This window comes from Rhinoderma darwinii, chromosome 1, assembly GCF_050947455.1.
Source record: "Rhinoderma darwinii isolate aRhiDar2 chromosome 1, aRhiDar2.hap1, whole genome shotgun sequence".
NCBI lineage: Eukaryota > Metazoa > Chordata > Amphibia > Anura > Rhinodermatidae > Rhinoderma > Rhinoderma darwinii.
This window is the reverse complement of record NC_134687.1, coordinates 588923611-588937707: the sequence shown is the minus strand read 5'-3', so window position 1 is coordinate 588937707 and position 14097 is coordinate 588923611. Positions and strand designations below refer to the sequence as shown.

At 48.0% G+C, this 14097-nt stretch overlaps 22 non-coding genes across 22 annotated transcripts; all 22 read right to left on the bottom strand.

The window, feature by feature from the left end:
- Positions 1-21: 21 nt before the first annotated feature.
- On the bottom strand, positions 22-185 carry LOC142722212 (U1 spliceosomal RNA). The gene has a single exon (XR_012874534.1). It is a non-coding gene; the product is annotated as a U1 spliceosomal RNA (small nuclear RNA).
- Positions 186-652: 467 nt separating this feature from the next.
- LOC142721008 (U1 spliceosomal RNA) lies at positions 653-816 on the bottom strand. The gene has a single exon (XR_012873770.1). It is a non-coding gene; the product is annotated as a U1 spliceosomal RNA (small nuclear RNA).
- A 475-nt stretch (positions 817-1291) lies between these two features.
- LOC142719321 (U1 spliceosomal RNA) lies at positions 1292-1455 on the bottom strand. The gene has a single exon (XR_012872731.1). It is a non-coding gene; the product is annotated as a U1 spliceosomal RNA (small nuclear RNA).
- A 467-nt stretch (positions 1456-1922) lies between these two features.
- On the bottom strand, positions 1923-2086 carry LOC142721632 (U1 spliceosomal RNA). The gene has a single exon (XR_012874111.1). It is a non-coding gene; the product is annotated as a U1 spliceosomal RNA (small nuclear RNA).
- Positions 2087-2561: 475 nt separating this feature from the next.
- Positions 2562-2725, bottom strand: LOC142721366 (U1 spliceosomal RNA). The gene has a single exon (XR_012874089.1). It is a non-coding gene; the product is annotated as a U1 spliceosomal RNA (small nuclear RNA).
- A 467-nt stretch (positions 2726-3192) lies between these two features.
- Positions 3193-3356, bottom strand: LOC142720997 (U1 spliceosomal RNA). The gene has a single exon (XR_012873759.1). It is a non-coding gene; the product is annotated as a U1 spliceosomal RNA (small nuclear RNA).
- A 475-nt stretch (positions 3357-3831) lies between these two features.
- LOC142719310 (U1 spliceosomal RNA) lies at positions 3832-3995 on the bottom strand. The gene has a single exon (XR_012872730.1). It is a non-coding gene; the product is annotated as a U1 spliceosomal RNA (small nuclear RNA).
- Positions 3996-4588: 593 nt separating this feature from the next.
- Positions 4589-4752, bottom strand: LOC142721950 (U1 spliceosomal RNA). The gene has a single exon (XR_012874285.1). It is a non-coding gene; the product is annotated as a U1 spliceosomal RNA (small nuclear RNA).
- Positions 4753-5227: 475 nt separating this feature from the next.
- On the bottom strand, positions 5228-5391 carry LOC142719299 (U1 spliceosomal RNA). Its single transcript, XR_012872729.1, has one exon. It is a non-coding gene; the product is annotated as a U1 spliceosomal RNA (small nuclear RNA).
- Positions 5392-5866: 475 nt separating this feature from the next.
- LOC142721913 (U1 spliceosomal RNA) lies at positions 5867-6030 on the bottom strand. Its single transcript, XR_012874252.1, has one exon. It is a non-coding gene; the product is annotated as a U1 spliceosomal RNA (small nuclear RNA).
- A 467-nt stretch (positions 6031-6497) lies between these two features.
- Positions 6498-6661, bottom strand: LOC142721619 (U1 spliceosomal RNA). Its single transcript, XR_012874110.1, has one exon. It is a non-coding gene; the product is annotated as a U1 spliceosomal RNA (small nuclear RNA).
- Positions 6662-7132: 471 nt separating this feature from the next.
- On the bottom strand, positions 7133-7296 carry LOC142719289 (U1 spliceosomal RNA). Its single transcript, XR_012872727.1, has one exon. It is a non-coding gene; the product is annotated as a U1 spliceosomal RNA (small nuclear RNA).
- Positions 7297-7889: 593 nt separating this feature from the next.
- Positions 7890-8053, bottom strand: LOC142718624 (U1 spliceosomal RNA). Its single transcript, XR_012872557.1, has one exon. It is a non-coding gene; the product is annotated as a U1 spliceosomal RNA (small nuclear RNA).
- A 475-nt stretch (positions 8054-8528) lies between these two features.
- LOC142719284 (U1 spliceosomal RNA) lies at positions 8529-8692 on the bottom strand. The gene has a single exon (XR_012872725.1). It is a non-coding gene; the product is annotated as a U1 spliceosomal RNA (small nuclear RNA).
- A 475-nt stretch (positions 8693-9167) lies between these two features.
- LOC142721905 (U1 spliceosomal RNA) lies at positions 9168-9331 on the bottom strand. Its single transcript, XR_012874251.1, has one exon. It is a non-coding gene; the product is annotated as a U1 spliceosomal RNA (small nuclear RNA).
- A 467-nt stretch (positions 9332-9798) lies between these two features.
- On the bottom strand, positions 9799-9962 carry LOC142721608 (U1 spliceosomal RNA). Its single transcript, XR_012874109.1, has one exon. It is a non-coding gene; the product is annotated as a U1 spliceosomal RNA (small nuclear RNA).
- A 471-nt stretch (positions 9963-10433) lies between these two features.
- LOC142719278 (U1 spliceosomal RNA) lies at positions 10434-10597 on the bottom strand. The gene has a single exon (XR_012872723.1). It is a non-coding gene; the product is annotated as a U1 spliceosomal RNA (small nuclear RNA).
- A 593-nt stretch (positions 10598-11190) lies between these two features.
- On the bottom strand, positions 11191-11354 carry LOC142718613 (U1 spliceosomal RNA). Its single transcript, XR_012872556.1, has one exon. It is a non-coding gene; the product is annotated as a U1 spliceosomal RNA (small nuclear RNA).
- Positions 11355-11829: 475 nt separating this feature from the next.
- Positions 11830-11993, bottom strand: LOC142719272 (U1 spliceosomal RNA). The gene has a single exon (XR_012872716.1). It is a non-coding gene; the product is annotated as a U1 spliceosomal RNA (small nuclear RNA).
- Positions 11994-12460: 467 nt separating this feature from the next.
- Positions 12461-12624, bottom strand: LOC142721597 (U1 spliceosomal RNA). The gene has a single exon (XR_012874108.1). It is a non-coding gene; the product is annotated as a U1 spliceosomal RNA (small nuclear RNA).
- Positions 12625-13099: 475 nt separating this feature from the next.
- On the bottom strand, positions 13100-13263 carry LOC142721355 (U1 spliceosomal RNA). The gene has a single exon (XR_012874088.1). It is a non-coding gene; the product is annotated as a U1 spliceosomal RNA (small nuclear RNA).
- A 467-nt stretch (positions 13264-13730) lies between these two features.
- LOC142720986 (U1 spliceosomal RNA) lies at positions 13731-13894 on the bottom strand. Its single transcript, XR_012873748.1, has one exon. It is a non-coding gene; the product is annotated as a U1 spliceosomal RNA (small nuclear RNA).
- Positions 13895-14097: the final 203 nt, after the last annotated feature.

The following is a 14097-nucleotide window of genomic DNA, read 5'->3' as shown; positions in this document are numbered from 1 at the left end:
CTGTTTTTCACCAGAGTAAATCAGGGGAAAGCGCGAACACAGTCCCCCACTACCACAAATTATGCAGTCGAGTTTCCCGCATTTGGGGAAATCGCAGGGTTCAGCACACCCGAAGTGCAATGGATGAGCCTCACCCTGGGAGAACCACCTTAGTGATCATGGTATCTCCCCTGCCAGGTAAGTATGAGTTGCATAGCGCCTGCCAGACAGGCTCCCCTCACAAGAGGCCCTACTAAGTCGCTGAGGATTTTTCCTGGTTTTTGGTCCGAAGCAGGCCAAAGATCACCTGTCTGCATCCACCTTTTTGGATTGAAAGCAGCTTTGTTAACAATCAGTGGTCAAATCACAAGCATACAGTATACCGTCAACCAGCCCAATCAATCAATATCTTTGACACAGGCTCAAAGTAGCACAACATAGTACAGCAAAGGCACAGGTCCTACACTTTACGTTACACTCTGCACTAACATTGAGATAAAGCATCACATAGGAAAGCCACAAAACCAAAGGCAGCTGATAAGGGAGAGAGGAGTATCCAATCCTCTTGGCCACCCAGAGGTCAATTGATGGCTGGCTCGCTCGATCTAGCAAGTATCTCTGACTAGTAATAGTCAGCATTGAATAATAAGCACTGTTTTTCACCAGAGTAAATCAGGGGAAAGCGCAAACGCAGTCCCCCACTACCACAAATTATGCAGTCGAGTTTCCCGCATTTGGGGAAATCGCAGGGGTCAGCACACCCGAAGTGCAATGGATGAGCCTCACCCTGGGAGAACCACCTTAATGATCATGGTATCTCCCCTGCCAGGTAAGTATGAGTTGCATAGCGCCTGCCAGACAGGCTCCCCTCACAAGAGGCCCTACTAAGTCGCTGAGGATTTTTCCTGGTTTTTGGTCCGAAGCAGGCCAAAGATCACCTGTCTGCATCCACCTTTTTGGATTGAAAGCAGCTTTGTTAACAATCAGTGGTCAAATCACAAGCATACAGTATACCGTCAACCAGCCCAATCAATCAATATCTTTGACACAGGCTCAAAGTAGCACAACATAGTACAGCAAAGGCACAGGTCCTACACTTTACGTTACACTCTGCACTAACATTGAGATAAAGCATCACATAGGAAAGCCACAAAACCAAAGGCAGCTGATAAGGGAGAGAGGAGTATCCAATCCTCTCGGCCACCCAGAGGTCAATTGATGGCTGGCTCGCTCGATCGATCGATCTAGCAAGTATCTCTGACTAGTAATAGTCAGCATTGAATAATAAGCACTGTTTTTCACCAGAGTAAATCAGGGGAAAGCGCGAACGCAGTCCCCCACTACCACAAATTATGCAGTCGAGTTTCCCGCATTTGGGGAAATCGCAGGGGTCAGCACACCCGAAGTGCAATGGATGAGCCTCACCCTGGGAGAACCACCTTAGTGATCATGGTATCTCCCCTGCCAGGTAAGTATGAGTTGCATAGCGCCTGCCAGACAGGCTCCCCTCACAAGAGGCCCTACTAAGTCGCTGAGGATTTTTCCTGGTTTTTGGTCCGAAGCAGGCCAAAGATCACCTGTCTGCATCCACCTTTTTGGATTGAAAGCAGCTTTGTTAACAATCAGTGGTCAAATCACAAGCATACAGTATACCGTCAACCAGCCCAATCAATCAATATCTTTGACACAGGCTCAAAGTAGCACAACATAGTACAGCAAAGGCACAGGTCCTACACTTTACGTTACACTCTGCACTAACATTGAGATAAAGCATCACATAGGAAAGCCACAAAACCAAAGGCAGCTGATAAGGGAGAGAGGAGTATCCAATCCTCTTGGCCACCCAGAGGTCAATTGATGGCTGGCTCGCTCGATCTAGCAAGTATCTCTGACTAGTAATAGTCAGCATTGAATAATAAGCACTGTTTTTCACCAGAGTAAATCAGGGGAAAGCGCAAACGCAGTCCCCCACTACCACAAATTATGCAGTCGAGTTTCCCGCATTTGGGGAAATCGCAGGGGTCAGCACACCCGAAGTGCAATGGCTGAGCCTCACCCTGGGAGAACCACCTTAATGATCATGGTATCTCCCCTGCCAGGTAAGTATGAGTTGCATAGCGCCTGCCAGACAGGCTCCCCTCACAAGAGGCCCTACTAAGTCGCTGAGGATTTTTCCTGGTTTTTGGTCCGAAGCAGGCCAAAGATCACCTGTCTGCATCCACCTTTTTGGATTGAAAGCAGCTTTGTTAACAATCAGTGGTCAAATCACAAGCATACAGTATACCGTCAACCAGCCCAATCAATCAATATCTTTGACACAGGCTCAAAGTAGCACAACATAGTACAGCAAAGGCACAGGTCCTACACTTTACGTTACACTCTGCACTAACATTGAGATAAAGCATCACATAGGAAAGCCACAAAACCAAAGGCAGCTGATAAGGGAGAGAGGAGTATCCAATCCTCTTGGCCACCCAGAGGTCAATTGATGGCTGGCTCGCTCGATCGATCGATCTAGCAAGTATCTCTGACTAGTAATAGTCAGCATTGAATAATAAGCACTGTTTTTCACCAGAGTAAATCAGGGGAAAGCGCGAACGCAGTCCCCCACTACCACAAATTATGCAGTCGAGTTTCCCGCATTTGGGGAAATCGCAGGGTTCAGCACACCCGAAGTGCAATGGATGAGCCTCACCCTGGGAGAACCACCTTAGTGATCATGGTATCTCCCCTGCCAGGTAAGTATGAGTTGCATAGCGCCTGCCAGACAGGCTCCCCTCACAAGAGGCCCTACTAAGTCGCTGAGGATTTTTCCTGGTTTTTGGTCCGAAGCAGGCCAAAGATCACCTGTCTGCATCCACCTTTTTGGATTGAAAGCAGCTTTGTTAACAATCAGTGGTCAAATCACAAGCATACAGTATACCGTCAACCAGCCCAATCAATCAATATCTTTGACACAGGCTCAAAGTAGCACAACATAGTACAGCAAAGGCACAGGTCCTACACTTTACGTTACACTCTGCACTAACATTGAGATAAAGCATCACATAGGAAAGCCACAAAACCAAAGGCAGCTGATAAGGGAGAGAGGAGTATCCAATCCTCTTGGCCACCCAGAGGTCAATTGATGGCTGGCTCGCTCGATCTAGCAAGTATCTCTGACTAGTAATAGTCAGCATTGAATAATAAGCACTGTTTTTCACCAGAGTAAATCAGGGGAAAGCGCAAACGCAGTCCCCCACTACCACAAATTATGCAGTCGAGTTTCCCGCATTTGGGGAAATCGCAGGGGTCAGCACACCCGAAGTGCAATGGATGAGCCTCACCCTGGGAGAACCACCTTAATGATCATGGTATCTCCCCTGCCAGGTAAGTATGAGTTGCATAGCGCCTGCCAGACAGGCTCCCCTCACAAGAGGCCCTACTAAGTCGCTGAGGATTTTTCCTGGTTTTTGGTCCGAAGCAGGCCAAAGATCACCTGTCTGCATCCACCTTTTTGGATTGAAAGCAGCTTTGTTAACAATCAGTGGTCAAATCACAAGCATACAGTATACCGTCAACCAGCCCAATCAATCAATATCTTTGACACAGGCTCAAAGTAGCACAACATAGTACAGCAAAGGCACAGGTCCTACACTTTACGTTACACTCTGCACTAACATTGAGATAAAGCATCACATAGGAAAGCCACAAAACCAAAGGCAGCTGATAAGGGAGAGAGGAGTATCCAATCCTCTCGGCCACCCAGAGGTCAATTGATGGCTGGCTCGCTCGATCGATCGATCTAGCAAGTATCTCTGACTAGTAATAGTCAGCATTGATTAATAAGCACTGTTTTTCACCAGAGTAAATCAGGGGAAAGCGCGAACGCAGTCCCCCACTACCACAAATTATGCAGTCGAGTTTCCCGCATTTGGGGAAATCGCAGGGGTCAGCACACCCGAAGTGCAATGGATGAGCCTCACCCTGGGAGAACCACCTTAGTGATCATGGTATCTCCCCTGCCAGGTAAGTATGAGTTGCATAGCGCCTGCCAGAAAGGCTCCCCTCACAAGAGGCCCTACTAAGTCGCTGAGGATTTTTCCTGGTTTTTGGTCCGAAGCAGGCCAAAGATCACCTGTCTGGATCCAACTGCGCCAAAAAACGGATGCACCTCATTGTACGGAGCCAGGGGTGTGCAGGCACCCCAAATTCCATAAGACACAGGCTCAAGTCTAAGCACTTCCAAGATGCACAGCAACCAGGGTATTAGCATATGGGGCGGCGGCTTCTGGTCAGAGCATTGCCGTGCCGATGAAGCAGTCCCCACATTTGCATGCCGTCACCTGTGAGACAGAGAGGAAGGATAGGTTAGGTTAGGGAAAGGCTCGCCATGCCCTGACTTCTCGAAGCCCAGCAGAAAAAGAAACTTCACTGATCACACTGTTGTTCATCCACGAGGGGGAGACAAAGGCTGCGTATACAGCTAAATATAAAGAGATAATGTACCACATTTTGGATTGAAAAACAGCTTTGTTGACAATCGGTGGTTAAATCACAAGCATACAAGTACCTCTGACTAGTAACAGTCAGCATTGAATAATAAGCACTGTTTTTCACCAGAGTAAATCAGGGGAAAGCGCGAACGCAGTCCCCCACTACCACAAATTATGCAGTCGAGTTTCCCGCATTTGGGGAAATCGCAGGGGTCAGCACACCCGAAGTGCAATGGATGAGCCTCACCCTGGGAGAACCACCTTAATGATCATGGTATCTCCCCTGCCAGGTGAGTATGAGTTGCATAGCGCCTGCCAGACAGGCTCCCCTCACAAGAGGCCCTACTAAGTCGCTGAGGATTTTTCCTGGTTTTTGGTCCGAAGCAGGCCAAAGATCACCTGTCTGCATCCACCTTTTTGGATTGAAAGCAGCTTTGTTAACAATCAGTGGTCAAATCACCAGCATACAGTATACCGTCAACCAGCCCAATCAATCAATATCTTTGACACAGGCTCAAAGTAGCACAACATAGTACAGCAAAGGCACAGGTCCTACACTTTACGTTACACTCTGCACTAACATTGAGATAAAGCATCACATAGGAAAGCCACAAAACCAAAGGCAGCTGATAAGGGAGAGAGGAGTATCCAATCCTCTTGGCCACCCAGAGGTCAATTGATGGCTGGCTCGCTCGATCGATCGATCTAGCAAGTATCTCTGACTAGTAATAGTCAGCATTGAATAATAAGCACTGTTTTTCACCAGAGTAAATCAGGGGAAAGCGCGAACGCAGTCCCCCACTACCACAAATTATGCAGTCGAGTTTCCCGCATTTGGGGAAATCGCAGGGGTCAGCACACCCGAAGTGCAATGGATGAGCCTCACCCTGGGAGAACCACCTTAGTGATCATGGTATCTCCCCTGCCAGGTAAGTATGAGTTGCATAGCGCCTGCCAGACAGGCTCCCCTCACAAGAGGCCCTACTAAGTCGCTGAGGATTTTTCCTGGTTTTTGGTCCGAAGCAGGCCAAAGATCACCTGTCTGCATCCACCTTTTTGGATTGAAAGCAGCTTTGTTAACAATCAGTGGTCAAATCACAAGCATACAGTATACCGTCAACCAGCCCAATCAATCAATATCTTTGACACAGGCTCAAAGTAGCACAACATAGTACAGCAAAGGCACAGGTCCTACACTTTACGTTACACTCTGCACTAACATTGAGATAAAGCATCACATAGGAAAGCCACAAAACCAAAGGCAGCTGATAAGGGAGAGAGGAGTATCCAATCCTCTTGGCCACCCAGAGGTCAATTGATGGCTGGCTCGCTCGATCGATCGATCTAGCAAGTATCTCTGACTAGTAATAGTCAGCATTGAATAATAAGCACTGTTTTTCACCAGAGTAAATCAGGGGAAAGCGCGAACGCAGTCCCCCACTACCACAAATTATGCAGTCGAGTTTCCCGCATTTGAGGAAATCGCAGGGGTCAGCACACCCGAAGTGCAATGGATGAGCCTCACCCTGGGAGAACCACCTTAGTGATCATGGTATCTCCCCTGCCAGGTAAGTATGAGTTGCATAGCGCCTGCCAGACAGGCTCCCCTCACAAGAGGCCCTACTAAGTCGCTGAGGATTTTTCCTGGTTTTTGGTCCGAAGCAGGCCAAAGATCACCTGTCTGCATCCACCTTTTTGGATTGAAAGCAGCTTTGTTAACAATCAGTGGTCAAATCACAAGCATACAGTATACCGTCAACCAGCCCAATCAATCAATATCTTTGACACAGGCTCAAAGTAGCACAACATAGTACAGCAAAGGCACAGGTCCTACACTTTACGTTACACTCTGCACTAACATTGAGATAAAGCATCACATAGGAAAGCCACAAAACCAAAGGCAGCTGATAAGGGAGAGAGGAGTATCCAATCCTCTTGGCCACCCAGAGGTCAATTGATGGCTGGCTCGCTCGATCTAGCAAGTATCTCTGACTAGTAATAGTCAGCATTGAATAATAAGCACTGTTTTTCACCAGAGTAAATCAGGGGAAAGCGCAAACGCAGTCCCCCACTACCACAAATTATGCAGTCGAGTTTCCCGCATTTGGGGAAATCGCAGGGGTCAGCACACCCGAAGTGCAATGGCTGAGCCTCACCCTGGGAGAACCACCTTAATGATCATGGTATCTCCCCTGCCAGGTAAGTATGAGTTGCATAGCGCCTGCCAGACAGGCTCCCCTCACAAGAGGCCCTACTAAGTCGCTGAGGATTTTTCCTGGTTTTTGGTCCGAAGCAGGCCAAAGATCACCTGTCTGCATCCACCTTTTTGGATTGAAAGCAGCTTTGTTAACAATCAGTGGTCAAATCACAAGCATACAGTATACCGTCAACCAGCCCAATCAATCAATATCTTTGACACAGGCTCAAAGTAGCACAACATAGTACAGCAAAGGCACAGGTCCTACACTTTACGTTACACTCTGCACTAACATTGAGATAAAGCATCACATAGGAAAGCCACAAAACCAAAGGCAGCTGATAAGGGAGAGAGGAGTATCCAATCCTCTTGGCCACCCAGAGGTCAATTGATGGCTGGCTCGATCGATCGATCTAGCAAGTATCTCTGACTAGTAATAGTCAGCATTGATTAATAAGCACTGTTTTTCACCAGAGTAAATCAGGGGAAAGCGCGAACGCAGTCCCCCACTACCACAAATTATGCAGTCGAGTTTCCCGCATTTGGGGAAATCGCAGGGGTCAGCACACCCGAAGTGCAATGGATGAGCCTCACCCTGGGAGAACCACCTTAGTGATCATGGTATCTCCCCTGCCAGGTAAGTATGAGTTGCATAGCGCCTGCCAGAAAGGCTCCCCTCACAAGAGGCCCTACTAAGTCGCTGAGGATTTTTCCTGGTTTTTGGTCCGAAGCAGGCCAAAGATCACCTGTCTGGATCCAACTGCGCCAAAAAACGGATGCACCTCATTGTACGGAGCCAGGGGTGTGCAGGCACCCCAAATTCCATAAGACACAGGCTCAAGTCTAAGCACTTCCAAGATGCACAGCAACCAGGGTATTAGCATATGGGGCGGCGGCTTCTGGTCAGAGCATTGCCGTGCCGATGAAGCAGTCCCCACATTTGCATGCCGTCACCTGTGAGACAGAGAGGAAGGATAGGTTAGGTTAGGGAAAGGCTCGCCATGCCCTGACTTCTCGAAGCCCAGCAGAAAAAGAAACTTCACTGATCACACTGTTGTTCATCCACGAGGGGGAGACAAAGGCTGCGTATACAGCTAAATATAAAGAGATAATGTACCACATTTTGGATTGAAAAACAGCTTTGTTGACAATCGGTGGTTAAATCACAAGCATACAAGTACCTCTGACTAGTAACAGTCAGCATTGAATAATAAGCACTGTTTTTCACCAGAGTAAATCAGGGGAAAGCGCGAACGCAGTCCCCCACTACCACAAATTATGCAGTCGAGTTTCCCGCATTTGGGGAAATCGCAGGGGTCAGCACACCCGAAGTGCAATGGATGAGCCTCACCCTGGGAGAACCACCTTAATGATCATGGTATCTCCCCTGCCAGGTAAGTATGAGTTGCATAGCGCCTGCCAGACAGGCTCCCCTCACAAGAGGCCCTACTAAGTCGCTGAGGATTTTTCCTGGTTTTTGGTCCGAAGCAGGCCAAAGATCACCTGTCTGCATCCACCTTTTTGGATTGAAAGCAGCTTTGTTAACAATCAGTGGTCAAATCACCAGCATACAGTATACCGTCAACCAGCCCAATCAATCAATATCTTTGACACAGGCTCAAAGTAGCACAACATAGTACAGCAAAGGCACAGGTCCTACACTTTACGTTACACTCTGCACTAACATTGAGATAAAGCATCACATAGGAAAGCCACAAAACCAAAGGCAGCTGATAAGGGAGAGAGGAGTATCCAATCCTCTTGGCCACCCAGAGGTCAATTGATGGCTGGCTCGCTCGATCGATCGATCTAGCAAGTATCTCTGACTAGTAATAGTCAGCATTGAATAATAAGCACTGTTTTTCACCAGAGTAAATCAGGGGAAAGCGCGAACGCAGTCCCCCACTACCACAAATTATGCAGTCGAGTTTCCCGCATTTGGGGAAATCGCAGGGGTCAGCACACCCGAAGTGCAATGGATGAGCCTCACCCTGGGAGAACCACCTTAGTGATCATGGTATCTCCCCTGCCAGGTAAGTATGAGTTGCATAGCGCCTGCCAGACAGGCTCCCCTCACAAGAGGCCCTACTAAGTCGCTGAGGATTTTTCCTGGTTTTTGGTCCGAAGCAGGCCAAAGATCACCTGTCTGCATCCACCTTTTTGGATTGAAAGCAGCTTTGTTAACAATCAGTGGTCAAATCACAAGCATACAGTATACCGTCAACCAGCCCAATCAATCAATATCTTTGACACAGGCTCAAAGTAGCACAACATAGTACAGCAAAGGCACAGGTCCTACACTTTACGTTACACTCTGCACTAACATTGAGATAAAGCATCACATAGGAAAGCCACAAAACCAAAGGCAGCTGATAAGGGAGAGAGGAGTATCCAATCCTCTTGGCCACCCAGAGGTCAATTGATGGCTGGCTCGCTCGATCGATCGATCTAGCAAGTATCTCTGACTAGTAATAGTCAGCATTGAATAATAAGCACTGTTTTTCACCAGAGTAAATCAGGGGAAAGCGCGAACGCAGTCCCCCACTACCACAAATTATGCAGTCGAGTTTCCCGCATTTGAGGAAATCGCAGGGGTCAGCACACCCGAAGTGCAATGGATGAGCCTCACCCTGGGAGAACCACCTTAGTGATCATGGTATCTCCCCTGCCAGGTAAGTATGAGTTGCATAGCGCCTGCCAGACAGGCTCCCCTCACAAGAGGCCCTACTAAGTCGCTGAGGATTTTTCCTGGTTTTTGGTCCGAAGCAGGCCAAAGATCACCTGTCTGCATCCACCTTTTTGGATTGAAAGCAGCTTTGTTAACAATCAGTGGTCAAATCACAAGCATACAGTATACCGTCAACCAGCCCAATCAATCAATATCTTTGACACAGGCTCAAAGTAGCACAACATAGTACAGCAAAGGCACAGGTCCTACACTTTACGTTACACTCTGCACTAACATTGAGATAAAGCATCACATAGGAAAGCCACAAAACCAAAGGCAGCTGATAAGGGAGAGAGGAGTATCCAATCCTCTTGGCCACCCAGAGGTCAATTGATGGCTGGCTCGCTCGATCTAGCAAGTATCTCTGACTAGTAATAGTCAGCATTGAATAATAAGCACTGTTTTTCACCAGAGTAAATCAGGGGAAAGCGCAAACGCAGTCCCCCACTACCACAAATTATGCAGTCGAGTTTCCCGCATTTGGGGAAATCGCAGGGGTCAGCACACCCGAAGTGCAATGGCTGAGCCTCACCCTGGGAGAACCACCTTAATGATCATGGTATCTCCCCTGCCAGGTAAGTATGAGTTGCATAGCGCCTGCCAGACAGGCTCCCCTCACAAGAGGCCCTACTAAGTCGCTGAGGATTTTTCCTGGTTTTTGGTCCGAAGCAGGCCAAAGATCACCTGTCTGCATCCACCTTTTTGGATTGAAAGCAGCTTTGTTAACAATCAGTGGTCAAATCACAAGCATACAGTATACCGTCAACCAGCCCAATCAATCAATATCTTTGACACAGGCTCAAAGTAGCACAACATAGTACAGCAAAGGCACAGGTCCTACACTTTACGTTACACTCTGCACTAACATTGAGATAAAGCATCACATAGGAAAGCCACAAAACCAAAGGCAGCTGATAAGGGAGAGAGGAGTATCCAATCCTCTTGGCCACCCAGAGGTCAATTGATGGCTGGCTCGATCGATCGATCTAGCAAGTATCTCTGACTAGTAATAGTCAGCATTGATTAATAAGCACTGTTTTTCACCAGAGTAAATCAGGGGAAAGCGCGAACGCAGTCCCCCACTACCACAAATTATGCAGTCGAGTTTCCCGCATTTGGGGAAATCGCAGGGGTCAGCACACCCGAAGTGCAATGGATGAGCCTCACCCTGGGAGAACCACCTTAGTGATCATGGTATCTCCCCTGCCAGGTAAGTATGAGTTGCATAGCGCCTGCCAGAAAGGCTCCCCTCACAAGAGGCCCTACTAAGTCGCTGAGGATTTTTCCTGGTTTTTGGTCCGAAGCAGGCCAAAGATCACCTGTCTGGATCCAACTGCGCCAAAAAACGGATGCACCTCATTGTACGGAGCCAGGGGTGTGCAGGCACCCCAAATTCCATAAGACACAGGCTCAAGTCTAAGCACTTCCAAGATGCACAGCAACCAGGGTATTAGCATATGGGGCGGCGGCTTCTGGTCAGAGCATTGCCGTGCCGATGAAGCAGTCCCCACATTTGCATGCCGTCACCTGTGAGACAGAGAGGAAGGATAGGTTAGGTTAGGGAAAGGCTCGCCATGCCCTGACTTCTCGAAGCCCAGCAGAAAAAGAAACTTCACTGATCACACTGTTGTTCATCCACGAGGGGGAGACAAAGGCTGCGTATACAGCTAAATATAAAGAGATAATGTACCACATTTTGGATTGAAAAACAGCTTTGTTGACAATCGGTGGTTAAATCACAAGCATACAAGTACCTCTGACTAGTAACAGTCAGCATTGAATAATAAGCACTGTTTTTCACCAGAGTAAATCAGGGGAAAGCGCGAACGCAGTCCCCCACTACCACAAATTATGCAGTCGAGTTTCCCGCATTTGGGGAAATCGCAGGGGTCAGCACACCCGAAGTGCAATGGATGAGCCTCACCCTGGGAGAACCACCTTAATGATCATGGTATCTCCCCTGCCAGGTAAGTATGAGTTGCATAGCGCCTGCCAGACAGGCTCCCCTCACAAGAGGCCCTACTAAGTCGCTGAGGATTTTTCCTGGTTTTTGGTCCGAAGCAGGCCAAAGATCACCTGTCTGCATCCACCTTTTTGGATTGAAAGCAGCTTTGTTAACAATCAGTGGTCAAATCACAAGCATACAGTATACCGTCAACCAGCCCAATCAATCAATATCTTTGACACAGGCTCAAAGTAGCACAACATAGTACAGCAAAGGCACAGGTCCTACACTTTACGTTACACTCTGCACTAACATTGAGATAAAGCATCACATAGGAAAGCCACAAAACCAAAGGCAGCTGATAAGGGAGAGAGGAGTATCCAATCCTCTTGGCCACCCAGAGGTCAATTGATGGCTGGCTCGCTCGATCGATCGATCTAGCAAGTATCTCTGACTAGTAATAGTCAGCATTGAATAATAAGCACTGTTTTTCACCAGAGTAAATCAGGGGAAAGCGCGAACGCAGTCCCCCACTACCACAAATTATGCAGTCGAGTTTCCCGCATTTGGGGAAATCGCAGGGGTCAGCACACCCGAAGTGCAATGGATGAGCCTCACCCTGGGAGAACCACCTTAGTGATCATGGTATCTCCCCTGCCAGGTAAGTATGAGTTGCATAGCGCCTGCCAGACAGGCTCCCCTCACAAGAGGCCCTACTAAGTCGCTGAGGATTTTTCCTGGTTTTTGGTCCGAAGCAGGCCAAAGATCACCTGTCTGCATCCACCTTTTTGGATTGAAAGCAGCTTTGTTAACAATCAGTGGTCAAATCACAAGCATACAGTATACCGTCAACCAGCCCAATCAATCAATATCTTTGACACAGGCTCAAAGTAGCACAACATAGTACAGCAAAGGCACAGGTCCTACACTTTACGTTACACTCTGCACTAACATTGAGATAAAGCATCACATAGGAAAGCCACAAAACCAAAGGCAGCTGATAAGGGAGAGAGGAGTATCCAATCCTCTTGGCCACCCAGAGGTCAATTGATGGCTGGCTCGCTCGATCTAGCAAGTATCTCTGACTAGTAATAGTCAGCATTGAATAATAAGCACTGTTTTTCACCAGAGTAAATCAGGGGAAAGCGCAAACGCAGTCCCCCACTACCACAAATTATGCAGTCGAGTTTCCCGCATTTGGGGAAATCGCAGGGGTCAGCACACCCGAAGTGCAATGGCTGAGCCTCACCCTGGGAGAACCACCTTAATGATCATGGTATCTCCCCTGCCAGGTAAGTATGAGTTGCATAGCGCCTGCCAGACAGGCTCCCCTCACAAGAGGCCCTACTAAGTCGCTGAGGATTTTTCCTGGTTTTTGGTCCGAAGCAGGCCAAAGATCACCTGTCTGCATCCACCTTTTTGGATTGAAAGCAGCTTTGTTAACAATCAGTGGTCAAATCACAAGCATACAGTATACCGTCAACCAGCCCAATCAATCAATATCTTTGACACAGGCTCAAAGTAGCACAACATAGTACAGCAAAGGCACAGGTCCTACACTTTACGTTACACTCTGCACTAACATTGAGATAAAGCATCACATAGGAAAGCCACAAAACCAAAGGCAGCTGATAAGGGAGAGAGGAGTATCCAATCCTCTTGGCCACCCAGAGGTCAATTGATGGCTGGCTCGCTCGATCGATCGATCTAGCAAGTATCTCTGACTAGTAATAGTCAGCATTGAATAATAAGCACTGTTTTTCACCAGAGTAAATCAGGGGAAAGCGCGAACGCAGTCCCCCACTACCACAAATTATGCAGTCGAGTTTCCCGCATTTGGGGAAATCGCAGGGTTCAGCACACCCGAAGTGCAATGGATGAGCCTCACCCTGGGAGAACCACCTTAGTGATCATGGTATCTCCCCTGCCAGGTAAGTATGAGTTGCATAGCGCCTGCCAGACAGGCTCCCCTCACAAGAGGCCCTACTAAGTCGCTGAGGATTTTTCCTGGTTTTTGGTCCGAAGCAGGCCAAAGATCACCTGTCTGCATCCACCTTTTTGGATTGAAAGCAGCTTTGTTAACAATCAGTGGTCAAATCACAAGCATACAGTATACCGTCAACCAGCCCAATCAATCAATATCTTTGACACAGGCTCAAAGTAGCACAACATAGTACAGCAAAGGCACAGGTCCTACACTTTACGTTACACTCTGCACTAACATTGAGATAAAGCATCACATAGGAAAGCCACAAAACCAAAGGCAGCTGATAAGGGAGAGAGGAGTATCCAATCCTCTTGGCCACCCAGAGGTCAATTGATGGCTGGCTCGCTCGATCTAGCAAGTATCTCTGACTAGTAATAGTCAGCATTGAATAATAAGCACTGTTTTTCACCAGAGTAAATCAGGGGAAAGCGCAAACGCAGTCCCCCACTACCACAAATTATGCAGTCGAGTTTCCCGCATTTGGGGAAATCGCAGGGGTCAGCACACCCGAAGTGCAATGGATGAGCCTCACCCTGGGAGAACCACCTTAATGATCATGGTATCTCCCCTGCCAGGTAAGTATGAGTTGCATAGCGCCTGCCAGACAGGCTCCCCTCACAAGAGGCCCTACTAAGTCGCTGAGGATTTTTCCTGGTTTTTGGTCCGAAGCAGGCCAAAGATCACCTGTCTGCATCCACCTTTTTGGATTGAAAGCAGCTTTGTTAACAATCAGTGGTCAAATCACAAGCATACAGTATACCGTCAACCAGCCCAATCAATCAATAT